Here is a 14,144-nt window from a genome sequence, read left to right on the forward strand (position 1 = left end):
TTGTCCCTCCCGTCACCATGAATTTGACTCCAAACATCCTCTGTACCACTACAGCTACTTCTTATGACAGAAATAACCTGTCTATATAAATCCTATCCTTAAAGTCAACTACCAAGTCTCTGAATGTCTTAACTCTTTCTTCTGCACTGGACACACTAATGATGCTCACACCATTTCTGCTAGACTCTAGGAGCTATTTGTCCCTTAAGTGCACCTCCTTAACACTACAGCCAGCAACACCCTTTTATCCTACAAGGCTCACTTAGCCCCACCTTTTCTCTTCTTTGCACCCAGCTTGGCCAACTGCGGCCTAAGCTCCCACTCAAGCAGTCTGTCCTTGAGGTCCTCAGGGGACTGAGTTTGAAAGGAGACAGTTCCTCGTGCACCATAACCAATAGAGAATTATCTCTCTCTCTGGGATCCCACTATCTCCTCTGGAGACTTTATCCACTCATGTCTCCACTCTTCTCCCTCCTTCTGAAACCCACTACCCTTTGTGCCCTGATTCTGAGCTCACTTGCAATCAGGGTTCTACCTTTTCAAAAGTGCTGAAGTAGTCCTCTTCAAACTGCTCTTGTGGTGCCAATTGCATTCTGCGCATGTCTTCCCAGGGTCTTAGGGCGAGCTAGTACTCAAACTTGGACGTATAGGTGAGTAAATGTTTAAATGAGTGTGTATGGTATTATGATTGTGTGACTGAGTGTTGCAGTCACTGTCTGACTGTATGAGAGGTGGGTACATAAGTGTTTTTGTGGTAATGTAACTGGATATGTAAGTGCCTGTCTGACTTTTTCAATGTGTTCAAATTACATACTATAAGCAAACACCCATATCTAATTTCAAACACATTCATTCATACTTCGCTAAAAAATTATTATTCTTTCAGTATACCCATTTCTCTTTCTCCTTTCCTCCTCAATTTATTTGTATCTAATATTCTCATCTAAGATCCCTGCTCTTTTCCCTTCTACTGAAGTGTCATGTCTTTTAAGATAGTCCCATCATGCACATACCAAATTACATACATTTTGTCCCATCCACACAACATAACAGCTCTACACAGGTGACCTTTTACCCAGTAGCTTACTTCTGTCTTTTCAACAACAGGCTCTCTGTACCCTATCTTAATCCCTGTACCTTACGTACATAAACATGTCCTCAGGCACAGCAGATTTATTCTGTATGGGGGACACCTCTCTTTTTTTCATCCATGGCCAACAGCAAGCTATGCAGGAGTGTTTTTGTTTAGAAAAAGATTAGTGAATGTTTTCAAAACATTTCGAATCTAGAAGAAACCCTGGAGTGACCCCTTTAGTATAAAAGACCCTCTCTCCCACTTACAGAGAGAGAAGAGAATTCCTTCCATGCTGGACAAAGGCTCTGCAGGCTGATCCTTCGACAGGCAGAGATCTGACATCCCTTGTGGGGTGCCATTCTCGACCCAGAGACGCGGTCCTTCATTCAGAACCATCAGGTGAGGGGTTAGCACTTCCCTAGGGGTTTATTGGCTCTATTAGGTCTATCCTAACATTTACATACACATGCTTCACCTACATATCTAAGCTAGGTACATTTAGGTAGGCTACACATCGTAGGAGTACGCCAATGCTATTGTTTTCTATAATCTGCTTTTATTCATCTTATTAGCACTATGGTAGGAATGTATCTGCTATTTACGATATTGGTGCTAGTTATTACATTTGTCAGCTCCTGTCTTCTGATTGCCTCAGCTAATATGTTTCACACTAGACTGACGCTTGACCAATAAATACTTATTAAAACTGTTCCAATCGTCATTCTATATGGATTCTGAGACTAGCAAGCACAAGTGACTGAGCAAAAGATACCGTATTGTTTCCACGATACCTGAGGAATCAGGGTTGTCATGTTCAGTGGTTGCCAGAAAATACACACACCACTATAGAATACAGGAGAGTGGTAGTGGCACCAAAGAGCTACCTGGTCTAATGGCTGACTCATCCTTCGCGGGTGTCCAGAGTCTGTCTGCTCACCAAGCCCTGAGTTTAGGTCATCCAAAGTGCACAGGTCCTGGGGGGGGTCATAGGAACTACACAACATAAGTGTCTAGAAGTTACACATCTTCTTCAGTTTACATACATTCTCTCTAAATATTCTTTTATGTACTACAGCCTAATTAACATTCTTCTACAAGCTTTTTGCTGCTCTTCCAGTATTATTTCTATGTCTGGTAACATCTATTTTCATTCCAAACCTCCAAACTGAACTCCTGCACACCACCTCCTCTCTCAGTAGACAAGCAGATAAAATGGCTACACTTACAATGTACTCATAATTATGCTGTTCTAGTTAACAAATCACAGGCTTCCTTTCATCTTTGTTTTTGTTATATCACTTCTAAATGGTCAATATTTCCTTACCCCTTTCCATGTTTCCTCCAAAGAATCACAATTTGGTTGTTTTTTCACCTGACTCCATGGATCCTCCACAATGCTCAGCGCAGCCCCCGTGTAACTTCGAAGCACAGTTTGCTGATTTACAAAGAGGGCTGCACTGAGCCCCGTTACAGCTCCATGGATCTTTCGAGTGACCCAAATATGTTTTCAGGCATTTTACTGACCATTAAATATGCTTTCACCGAATTTGTAACACACCAATTGCGTCGACCTCTTCATATATGTTCCATGATTATTTCCAGCCCCGGGGACCATTTCCCAGCGCAAAAAATGGCGGCTGCAACTTTTCTCTCAGGTTGTTGTAGGCTAATCAGGGCCCTACCTTGGTGTGTGGACCTGCGGATTCACAGCGTGTGGATCCGTGGAGGGGTTGCACCCCTAGACATACACATTTGGATTTCAGTTAATATCTCTAAAACTACTGAACAGATTTACATCAATCTACAAAAATACACCTACCTGGACCACAGTCTAGCTTTCTGTCAAATTTGGTGTCATTCCGTTCAGTGGTTAGGGCTTTGTTCAAATTCCCCAGGGAAATTAACATAGGGAAGACATGTTTTGGGACCCCCATTTTTCTTGGCCCCTGCTTCGTGGGTCACCCTGAAACTTTCCAGACACCAGCTGGAGTAAGCGTCATATTAGTTTTGAAAATTTGTGAAGATTCATCTAACAGCGCCAAAGATATTGGAAAAACAAAAAGTGTATTTCCTATGAACTAGGTCCCAAGTACTCCAAGTTTTCTTCCGTCCCATGAACTTTGTCAACAGATTTCCTTGCAATCAGATTTTGAAGATTAACTCCTTTCTTCAGTATATGGTGAACAGCATATGAAAGTCCAGGCAAGTCACTCTCAAAGTGGAGATGTAAATTGTGTGGAATGCAATGGCGAAATCTTGGATCCTACAAATATAATCATTACAAAAATTGACAAATTGTAGTGGTGGTTTAATGGTAGCACATCACTCTTTGTAAGTAGTAAGATTTGGAATACAGTATCTGTGCCCCTCGAGGTTGAGAACATACACCCCACTACCACAGGCATCAGCTCACTGTAGTTCAACTGAACCCAGTATAAATGATTAAGCACAAAGATAAACCTCAGCACTCTGATCTGTTTAAATGTTAATTAGTTGATAGTTGTCCTGTTCGTTGCGGCACTCAATTCAGACAATGAACAATGTGTGGCTTGCTATTCAATTTAATGTCTAGATGATGCCGCAGATGAAGATGAGGAAGAAAGGGAATAATAAATATCAAGAATTATTGCCGTAAGAGTGGTAAATTTACGTAAAAAAGATCGAGGGCAATGAAATAAGAGTTGAAATTCGGGGAAGGAGCAGGGTGACGTGCCATCAAAGAGTTGATTGACCCAGATGATGCCTCTTAATCTCCAAGTTTTCCAGAAAATGGGTTTATTATTTAGGAGTATCAGCAAATTATGCCAGATAGGAGCATCTATGAAAGTTTCACAAGTAATAATAGGAGGGTGAACCAAGTGTGATAAGAGGGAGGAGGTATATCTGAATAATGAAAGTGAAGTATAGGGGGTTTTGGAGGAGAAACGTATGATTTCATTGAAGGAGAAGGGTAACAATAATTCTTGCTCAATGGAGAGCCAAAGAGGAGTGAAGGGAGATGTCTCTGAAGAAAGCTATCTGGAAGCTTGACGTAATCAAAAAGACTCATGGTAGAAGCAAAAATCTGGGAAGTTGACTCCAACATTAGGTTTAGACTTACGAAGAGCTGACAAAGCAATTCTGGGTTTTTTGTTTTTCCAAAGAAATTTTGAAAGGCACGAATCAATGCGCTTGAAGTGAATTGCGGGAATATGAACAGGAAGCATGGAGAAGATATAAATTAGAATAGGGGCTATCATCATTTTGGTCAAGTCCAGCCGCCCCCACCAAGAAAGAAAAAGGGGCTTCCAAGTAGAGAATGATTTCTCAATTTGAGACAGAACCACAGACATATTTAATTTAATTGAGGAGGCAATAGAATTAGAGAACCAAACACCTAGGTATTTGATTTTTGGGCTATTCCAAGCAAACCCAGTGGAGGAAAAGGAATGAGGAAGACAAAACTTAGTAAGAGGAAGGATTTCAGTCTTATCTGAATTAATTTTGTATCCGGAAACTAGTGAAAAGGAGTTGAATGCTGATAAAAAAAGGGGGGATAGATGTTTCTGGATCTGAAATGAATAAAAGAATCTCATCTGCATATGCAGAAAGCTTTCAGCTGATTATCACCATAGGGAAAACCGGAAATAGGGTCATTATTATGAATAGAGGCCAAAAAGGGTTCAAGGGCCAAAACAAAAAGAAGTGGAGATAAGGGATATCCCTGACAAACTCCTCGTTGAAGAGGAAAAGAAGAGGAAACATGACCATTAACTAGAACCAACGCTTTGGGAGCAGAATACAGTAGGGATATAAGGGAAATTAAATTAGGACCAAAACCATGCCAACATAATGAAGCAAATAAAAAAGACCAATCCGCTCTGTCAATAGCTTTTTCTGCATCAACAGAAATAGCAGCTAGAGGAATAGAGAGAGATGAAACTTCCTTCAAGACATTAAGAAAAAGGCGAGAGTTGTCAGAGGTAAGCCTACCTTTAACGAAACCACATTGCTCTTTGCCAATAAGATGGGGCATAAAAAAATTCAGATGTAATGCAAGCAATTTGCCAAAAAGTTTATAATTCACATTGACTAAAGAGATCGGATGATCATTTTTACAAAATTGTGGGTCACGGCCCTCTTTAGGAATGAGGTACCATCTGCCTTAACAGATAAATAAAATGATTGGAAAAGGGTTAAGAGTTTGGGATGTAAAAGATCAGAAAAATGCAAGTAAAATTCAACTGAAAAACCACCAGGCCCAGGCGATTTTCCTTTAGAAAGGGTGTTTAATGCTTTGGACAATTCGTCAAGTGAAAGGACTTTTTCAAGATTGGAAAAATTAAGCTGGGAAGTAGAGGGGATAGGAAATTGCTCAAGATAGAACTGAATGATAGAAGGAGTGGGAGGGGATTCCGGCGTGTAGAAATTTTGGTAAAAAAATCGGAACTGCTCAAGTATTTCCCGATCTTTATGGAGAAAAGTATTATCAGAGGAAAATACAGAATCTATAAGAGTACATTCTTTACACGATTTGAGGTAATTAGCCAAGAGCTTTCCTGATTTGTTGCGACCGCCATAAAAAGGAGCACTACTGCAAAGGAGTATTGACGATGCGTTATCAGTAGTAGATTTATTAAAATCAGGTTTCGCTTGTATAATGTCTGGTGAAATGGATTTCGTTGAGGAAGTGTAAAATTCATGCTCTAAAAGTTTAATATGAGCCAGAATAGCTTTCCGTTTCTGGAGGAAGTGTTTCTTTTTCTAGGATACAAAATCGATAATGAACCCTCTTGCAGTTGCGTTAAAGGAATCCCAAAGAAGATGAGGGGAAGTGCTGGGATTACAGTTGAGCAAGAATAATTTGTTAGTGAAAGAACGGAAAGAAGAGGAAAAAAGAGAGAGAAGAGAATTATTAAAGCACCAACGGGAAGACCTGGAATGCGGGGGAAGTAAATCTAGGTCTGTTGCTATTGGGGCATGGTCTATGGGTTCAATAGAGGAGGAAAGTACATTTTGAGATAAAGATTGTGAGAGAAAGATGTAGTCTAAACGTGAGAGAGATGCATGAGGAGGAGAGAAAAAGGAATAGTCAAGGGTGTCAGGATAAGAAAGACTCCAGGAGTCAATGAAATGTGATTGAGAAATGGTATCGAGGAATTGTTTGTGAGATTTATGTGGTATGAAGCGAACAGTTGATTTGCGATCAAGAAACGGATCTACGACCTGATTACTATCTACTCCTAAAATAAACATGTCATCTCGATATTGAATACATTTGTTTGTAATTGAAGGCCAAAAAGAACAGTCAGGTTGTGTAGGACCGTAGACGTTACATATAGTTAAAGACACATAATTAATTAATAATTTAGCTAATACCCATCTGCCATCAGTATCATTTTCTTGCAACATCACTTTACATTTTAATTTCTTGTGCCATAAGATGGCCACGCCATTTTTTTCATTGGTAGACGGTCAGAATAAAACCGTACCCACCCAGCTTCTTTTTAACTTAAGAGATTCAGCTTCTGTAAGATGTGTCTCTTGTAAGAGAACTATATCAGGGTCATATGAAGCTAGGTGGGAAAGGATTCTCTGTCTTTTATTTGGATTAATAAAACCTTTCAAATTCCAGGAAATAACCTTGAATTAAAAAAACACAAGAATTTAATAGAAACAAAAACTACAATGAAAGACAAGGTAAAAGAAAATGTCAATAAGGAGAAGAGATATATGATGAAATAGAAAGAGGAGACTTAGAAAAGAAATTGAGGAGACACGAAGAAGAAGATTTTAATACCACATTAATAAAGAAAAAAGAGAAAGGTGTAAAAAGAAGAAATAGGAGTGTGCCCAGTAGAAACCGGGAAAAGAGAAGGAGAAGAGGGAAAGGAGGAGAAAAAAGGTGTACAAGAAAAGACAGTACATATCCAAAAAGGATGACTGATAATAACATACCTGAGGGGGACCATAAAAAGGACAGTGGGGCAATGGCGACACTCAACAAGACGAGCCACCCGAAAACGGGAGTCCGGGCCACATCAGGATGAAGGGAAATAATAGGGAAGCCAAATGGGATGAAAGAATACATACCAACCAATCTATGAGAATAAAAAAAAAGACGGCTAACATCAGGAGGATATATAAGGGAATGTAAAACAAATCAACAAGCAACATAAGGAAATAAAAGTTACTGAAAATTCATGGAGACTGAAGAAAACCGACATAAAAAGAGGAAGTAACCATCAAAAAGCACCATACTGAACTATTCAGAAATCATCATCAAAAGGCAGAACTGCAATATAACCGATAACAATATATGCGTGAACAATACAGAAAGCCTGTAAGGGAAGAAGAAAGTTAAAAGATCAACCATTAGAAGAAGTGGGGGTATCCATGCCACTAGTAGTTAGAATATGAATAAAGTTCTTAAGTTCTGCAGGGTCTTGAAAGGTCCATGTTTGGTTTTGGTGTGTGACTTTGAAGAAGCACGGGTGAAACAAACCATATCTAGCACCAAGTGAACATAAGGGGGCACAAAGATTCAGAAATTCTTTTCTTCTAGACGCAGTAGCATTGGAGACATCTTGATAGAGAAACACCTTCTGGCCACACCAGGAAAGATGACGTTTGGATCTAGCTACAGAGAGGACTGAAAGAAGGTCTGTGAGTTTTAAGAAGAGAATGATGACGCCTCGAGGTTTAGCTGAAGCAGAGGATCGAGGGCCTAGCCTGTGAGCCCTTTGGATGCTGAGAGAAGTGGTAGTCTGCATATCCATGAATTTCGGAAGGAAGGAGGTGAAAAATGATACAGGTTCATTACCTTCCAAAGATTACGGTAGTCCGTATATGCGTAGATTGTTCCTCCTGTTTCTATTTTCTAAGTCCTCAGTATGTTGTTGAAGGGCACAAACTGATTTCTCCAAGGAAAAGATGCGTTGGGAGTGAACCTGTATCTCTGACACTTGCTGCTCCACAGACGCCACGCTATTATCCATAGAAGACCATTTCTCCTCAAGAAATTGCATTTTGGTGTTGGATTCCTCAACAAACGGGCATAATGCACGTAATGCTCCAAAAGTAGTTCCATAGAATTAGGGGATGGTGTTTTGTCTGGAGATGGAGGATCCTTTTTCAGGCTCTTAGACGAAGTGGTAGGTGGAGAGGATTTGTTAGATGTGGATGTCGTTGAGGAAGAACGAATGGAGGCAACACCCGCCATTTGGCCTGAGACGGAACTTGAGTCTGATATTGAGGGAAATGAAGATGTTGTCTTAGAAGCACTCTTCAAGGGAACAAAAACAAACTTTGGCTTGCGCAATTTGCCCATAGATTTTGACCTTATAATCGTAGAGTAAGCAGAGGGCCTGTATGATGAAGGTTGACGGATCAAATGACTCCAGATATTCAAATAAGCTGATTAAAGGCCAACTATTAAACCTGCACGAGGTGGTCAAAGAGACCAACACACCAAGAGTAAATTGTGTTTGGAGAAAGGCAAGTTTAGAAAACGTCATGTAAACAGGTAAAGGGGCACACCACTATGACGTATGTCCTGTATAGGATATATTATCAAGAAATGCAATTTAGTAACAGGCGAGAAATGGTCGAAGAATTCACCCAAAAATAGGCACGTAGGTACACAGCAGTGATGTGTCAGAGGGGCAGGAGCATAAGAAGCAAGCGTGGCAGCTTATTTGAAAAGTGAGGCAACTTACATTTAAAATGGCGGTTCTGATGAGGAAATAGCCATAATAAGGCAGATGTAAAGAAGCAAGACGCCGTGAGAGATTACCAGTATCCTCCTCCTTATTCCTTATTCATATAATGTATGCTGCTAGTAGAACAGTTAGTGTCCAGGCATTAATGCATTGCAATTCAATGTAGTACAGAGGTTTGTTTGTGTGTGCAGAGCATTCTCATAGTAGCGCCGGATTGATAAGGAAAAGACCCGCGCACATTTAAAATGGCAGTTCCATTGAGAAAATAGCCATAACAAGGCAGATGTAAACAAGCAGAGCGCCGTGGAAAATTAACAGTAGATTCCTTACTTCTTATTCCTATAATGCATATTGGTAGTAGAGCAGTTAGTCTCTAGGCATTAATTCATTGCACTTCAGTGGAAGCGCCGGAGTTATGAGGAAAAGACGCGCACACCTAAAATGGCGGCCGTCATGAAGAGAGAAAACTGCCACTCAGTGCGTGACGTTGCACAAAGTGCATGGCTTTTGCACTTTTTAAAAATGCAAAGTTTTTGCACTTTGCTCAGCTTCTTCATGGGCGATATTTTCCAGTGAACAGATATTTTTACAGGTGAATTTCCCAAAAGTTACTGGTCAAAAACCTTAGTTAAATGGAAGAACTTTTTTTAACCTTGTACTTTTTAAAAACGTGTGAGACGTTCATGAAGCTGAAAAAGTTTAAACATAACCGCTACAAAATAAAAGGTCTAGGTGCCATACTCTCTATGGTGGAACTAAGGGCCAAAAAGCACCTCACTGGTCTATTGCACAATTGTAATAAATGCACCTGATTCCTTCCAGAATATGAGAGAGGAGTGAGAACCTACATTTGATACCTTGACAATGGATGGAGGGAAATGCAGTGGACCAGTGAGAAGCACAACTTACATTACCACAGATTAAATACTTTCGTAGCGTGTATCATATGAGAGACTAGGTTCGTTACAGAATATGAGACTTACATTACATACCTAAAATGCCTTATTCCAAAAGGAGACTTTTTCCACCCTAACTGGAGATGACAGCTTAGTTTGGGGAGGCATCTCAGTGTGACTGTCCACAGTTCTTGCCTTGGGTGGCGGTTTCACCTAATTGCCATCGCAGCACTACTGGGTATGTTGACACAGACATGAATGACTCCCAATACATCAAGGCGTTTGACACATTCAACGATATGTGTTTCATTCATCAGGAATATCACCACCCACGCACCACACCCTCACAATCAGCTTCACCACCTTTACAGAGTGATGCGATCCAAATGTTGTGGTAGACCCATCAGACTTCCAGCTGCTGAATTATGGAAATGTATACCTCTAATACTCAAGGAGGAACCAAATGTTCCCCCTTTTAAGAACTATTTAAAGGCCTGGCTGCTTCTCACCTGTATACAGCCTCTTTTTCCTTTAGACCATTGACTTCTACAGGTGCCAGAGACCTACTCGAGGTGAGTGATTACTCTAAACAAATACCCAGTTATGTAGATAAAAAGGTGTGACTCTTCCCTGAGGGGAGTAGAGTATTGAAAATTATGAGCCTGCTGAGTGTAGGTAAGAGAGAATCTATGGGCAATGGGCAAGACTATTTCACACACTTCTGCACTGGGCTATAATTGCTGTGGTTATGACACATTAACACCTTGTCAAAAAAAGAAAAACCTCCTAATAATGTTCCTTTAATTTGGTGTGAGTTGTTCTACAACAAAAAGCCTGGGCAAAGCCAATTATAGAACAACAGAGAGGGGACATTCCTTCAGCCATAGATTAACCTGAAACGTATTTATTCTGTCCCATGCTAATGTCTGTTTCATTAAGCCATATGAATCAACTGTATTTCAACCAGACTAAATGTGCACAAACCTTTATTTCCTTACATATTCACTATTTGGTGCAAATCATTTGAACTGAGGAGTTGTTTCATAGAGTTCAAGGGCTTGAAACTAGGGGTGTGAAAGAAGAGGCTTAAGGAAAAAAGTCCATATGTCTGGGGGAAGTGGTTGATATGTAGGCATTTACAATATCTCTCAAAGTCAATGTCCCAATGGTTAAGCTTTGAGAATGCAGTGATCCCCCACCCCCATCAATTACTTTAATCTTGACAGCATTACATACCTTTCATGTGGTGTTTGAGGAACAGTTTAGACATGTATTTTGTAGTGCCAGGGTGTAAGGTTTATTTGGATTTACCAAGTTTAAATTCGATCTGCTGCCTGACTTGCCACGAGTGAATCAATATTAGGTCAGGCGAGATGTGCGTTTTTTAAGTGACTAAGACTGATTTGGAAAGAACATTTTGCATTTTTTGCAATTTGCTTGTCAACCTGGCAAGGAAATACACATTAACTCTATAACATTAGTCAATTAATCAGAAAGCCACTGCCTATACAAGCAGCATTCAGTGCTGTGTCTGCAATTTTCTGTTTTGGCCTCAATGTGGGTGAAACATTATTTAGCTTTCTTACAAAAAAGACATTTTGACATTAAGAAAAAAATTATCATTGCCAGCATGGTATGGAAAGAACCTTCCTCCGCCTTTAGCAGTAGTAAAAGAAAGTCCCTCCAAAGGTGTTTGCTTCATGGAGCCAAACAAGGTGAAAAATAAGCCCTCTATCAGCGTGAGCGGTAGGCTCTATCATGGGGTCGAGTAGCAGATTCCTTGACATACCATCTATCCTTCTCCCATTCCTGTGCTGCCTCTGGCATATCAGTCAGCCCCCACTCCATTCGGGCAGAGCTGCTGACTTTGGAGGTGGGAAACCAGTTTCTAGTCTCAGCATCAACTCAACATCCTGTGATTCTGGGCAAATTCTGCAAGCTCCCTGTGTTGATAAAAAAAATAATGTGTCCTTGTGTAATGTCATTGGTGCTCATGTAAAGCACTTTTAATGCCTTCAGGTCTAGTTTGTGCTATATAAAACTGCAAATAAATAAAAATCAATAACATGTTGTTCTAGAAATTTCTTGACCTAATCACTTGTGCCACTAGATCCTACTCCATTTCTCAACCAATATGTGGAGTCTCCTGTTAGAGAAAAAGGCTACAGTTTATTAACAATCAACAAGGAAATACGCCCACCTTTAGGTGGCACATTTTTTGATTTGACCTTTTTTTAGTTCAGTCCTTTCATTTCCTAAGGGTACACTTCTGCAGGTTTGAGGCTTAATCTTGCTACTAATGTCCCCTTAATGACCAGTACTTCCCAGTGCCATCCCACAAAGGTGTCTTAACCTTCCCCATTCACCCCCCAGGGACCCTGCTATTTGGTATCCCAAGGTCCACTGTGTCAGAGGGCACTCCCTTGCTTACAGTTGGGGTGCTTTGCCCTGCAAAATGACTGTCTACCCTCTTTCTCGCTGCCCAGGGGTGGACACCCATAGTTAGCCCCTAACCTAGGAGCCATTTCCGAAGTCTAATGCCCCTGTGATGTTAAGATGGAGCATGTCTACTTCATTTTACAAGTAGTAACCTGGGACGTATGAATTCCAAACCAAACACCTGAATATCTGTTCATTGCAAAGCTGCGCTTTCTCCTAAACTTCTCAACTGCCCCATGCTTCTTAGCACCCCTCAATTGGAACTCAGACCATATGATGCTGGTGAACTCCAACATCCTAGCTATGGTCTTTAGGTTCCACCTCATGGCTGCAAACAGCTGGCCTATACCAAGCGCTGTGAGGTTTCACCCCCCCAACCAGGTGAACTACTAGCACGTTGGGTCTGTGCTGGGCCCTCTAAACACTGAAAAGTATTGGGACTAGATGTTCCCATCTCCTCACAGATCTGCCAAACAATCATTTGTGGGTGTTTGACAGCAATATGTCTTTATACTTCTTCTGCCCTCTATCAGCCTACTTCTCGGCATGTGATTTGTAAGCGTGCCCTATACCGCACTGTTTTCTGCTCAACTGATTCTTCTATTTCAAAGTAAAGTTGGTCATCAGCCCAAAGCAGTTCTGACATAGTTCGTTAAGTATTTAACTTCCATCTGACCACTTTCATTATGTCTTCCTTCTGCAAGCCAGGCGCAGTTGCTTGTGTTGCTGCCCCTAACCTAAACATATGCGTTCTGAAGTGAGTGGCTGTTAGGTCTTCACAGCACCTTGCACATTATCATGATCAACTGGAACCTGCTCAAGAAGCTGCCATCCTTGTGTATAAAATGGGGGGACCACCGGAAGACCTTATCTACATGTGTGCCCTGATGCAGCACACTAGGCAGAATTCGGGCACTGCTATGCATTAGAAGAGGAAGGTTTTGGCTCTAACTGCTGGTGGCATCTTTGATCCTCTCAACATGACCACCACATTGCATAGTTCCACACCCTGTTCCCCAAGCATACCTCCAGCACTATTTTTCTGGATCTAGCTACCACTCTGCTTACCCTCATGGCCCGATAAATGCCAGTGCATTTTAAACAAAGAAGTCTCAAATGGAGTGGTTGATTGTGAGTATTTGGTAAGCCTCAGTGTGGTTAGGTCCCAAATGATGAAGCATTCCACTATGTGTGGGTGAGGTAACATTCATTTCTGAGACTTATGCATTGAAGATTTTAAGATACTCCCACCGCCTCATAAATCCCTTAGCATCTCTAGTGCTATATATGTATTTTGTGGAGGAGGCGCAAACCTACCTATAACGTAAGCAAAGCATGAGTTGGATATCCTTTTCTCCACAAACACATATGAATACTACACTAAACAAAAACATCAGTCGTTTGGGCGGCATCTACAAAGGACCTGCTTTAATGATTACAATTCAAAATGAAATCCAGGAAGTAATTATGTCGACCGGAAGCAGTCCCCACAGCATTTTGAGCCACTCAAATCTGGTGACAACAAGGAGAATATAGCCAGTAAGGCCTGCCAATTTCCAATTGTTTAGTTGGAACCCGATGTAGGCGTGCCCTTCACGTAACCAGCAATTGTTTTGTAACATAGAAAAGAAGCAGCTGGGCCACTAAATACTAAATTGTTCAAATGTTTGAGTACCTCTTAATGATATCCTCCCTTTCTATTTGATAAACAAATTGAACATCTCAAATGACTCACAGATATGCACATACTCATTAAAGGTAATCTGAACTGTGGGCATAGAAAACCATTGTTTCATGGAAAATTTCCAATGATGGAAGTGCAAAAAGAAATTGCACATGAATGAGGGTATTTCTCAGCTTTCCATCTTTGTGGTCCTAGAAAGTATTCCCTTACTTACCACACAAAGAAATAATAAAAGTGTAGAAGAATCTGAGGAACATTTGTAGAACTGTATGTTAGAATGCAGCTGGAATGCATATGAATATTTGCAGCAGTAAGTACCTATTTTGGTTACTCTGTTATTAAATTTCTTT

This window comes from Lissotriton helveticus, chromosome 2_1 (assembly GCF_964261635.1).
Source record: "Lissotriton helveticus chromosome 2_1, aLisHel1.1, whole genome shotgun sequence".
NCBI lineage: Eukaryota > Metazoa > Chordata > Amphibia > Caudata > Salamandridae > Lissotriton > Lissotriton helveticus.